This window comes from Triticum aestivum, chromosome 7B (assembly GCF_018294505.1).
Source record: "Triticum aestivum cultivar Chinese Spring chromosome 7B, IWGSC CS RefSeq v2.1, whole genome shotgun sequence".
NCBI lineage: Eukaryota > Viridiplantae > Streptophyta > Magnoliopsida > Poales > Poaceae > Triticum > Triticum aestivum.
The window spans coordinates 752,790,460-752,791,964 of NC_057813.1; the positions used below are offsets into that span (position 1 = coordinate 752,790,460).

The 1,505-nt window shown below is 40.3% G+C and overlaps 1 pseudogene; it reads left to right on the forward strand.

Moving 5' to 3' along the window:
- Positions 1–1,454: 1,454 nt before the first annotated feature.
- LOC123161668 (lichenase-2-like) overlaps positions 1,455–1,505 on the forward strand; it is a 6,092-nt pseudogene continuing 6,041 nt past the window's right edge.

The following is a 1,505-nucleotide window of genomic DNA, read 5'->3' on the forward strand; positions in this document are numbered from 1 at the left end:
GATTTTCACACCGGTCTCCAAAGGTTGCATGTCTGCCTTTGCAAGTGCCGCCATTGATAGACGGAGTTGACAGTCTCAAATACATTGATAATTTTAGTATAATTCATGCTATATTGCTAAAATATCATTTTAAATCTCTTTAAATTGACCACGGATATTTCATTACTAAAATGTCGTTTCTTTTGTACATATGTCACCTGAAGATAAAAAAAAGCATCAAAGCCGTAAAAAATGTAGTTTCAGTTCTTCTTACGTAAGTCATGTCAACTTAAAAGTTATTAAATTTGGTCGCCAGCAAGATCATGTGGTGTCAATTCTTACGCAAGTTATGTCGGATATCACGGAACACGGTCTTTCTGTGAAAAAACCGTTGTCGAATGTCGTTGAGTAAGACGGGAACATATACAGTGCCACGCGACCCATCATTGACTTGTCTTTCATGGTACATCAAGCTTGGAGTCCAAAATTCAAACTATGAGTGCTACTATGAATGATTGGAATTACCGCCCTCCCCTACCTGGCACAACATACAACCTGGTGTACCGGATAACCTCTGCCCACCAGACTCCGTGAGAAGGGGGTGACACATGCAAAAGGGAAACGGCCTTGGTAACCAATCGCAAAAGGCTAAATAAATGTCGCTGGACCCATCATGCTCGGGTCCTATATAAAAGGGGCCTGCACCCTAGTGTGACCTCAGACTACCCACGGTGGGATTAACATAGATGGTAACATCACACATCTTTAGGCAAAATAGATGATGTGGCGAGTAAATAATGAGCAAATAGGGGCATGTGATAACATAGCTACCTACTGTAACATCACACATACCAAGACAATATGAGTCTACAACCTAATAAATGAAGTGTTGCATGACACCACACATATATTAGTCCCCACTATAGAGATAGTAACATAGACTAGTAACATATGCATGGAGAAGGCCAATTTGGCTCCCGGGCTCAGCTGCACCCAATCCGGCAAAAAAAATCAAAACAAATACAAGAAAAATTCAAAAAATTCCAATTTTTTTGTGTGGTAGATAATTTGATGCGTGAGGTTCGCTGCAAATTTCAACTCGTTTGGACATTTGAGCAATTCTACAAAAAAGACAAAATCAGGTTCTATAAAAAAGTTTATTGTTCACGAACTGTTTTGACCCGATTTGTCTTTTTTTCCGAGAGCTGCTAAGATATCCAAATGAGTTGAAATTTGGAGCAGACCTCACGCATAAAATTATCTACCACACAAAAAAAATTGGAATTTTTTGAATTTTTCTAGTATTTGTTTTGAATTTTTTTCTGAGCGGGAGCATCTGAGCCCGGGTTCAGATGCAGATTTTCGCATATGCATGTCGCTAGTCTAAGTTACTACACATTGTGACTAGTCTGAGAGAAAAGAAATAAGGGGAGCCCGTCCAACGCAGCTGGAGAGAAAGAGAGTTTTGAGACCGAATGGCGAGCCAAGGCGTTGCCTCCATGTTAGCTCTGGCATTGCTCCTCGGA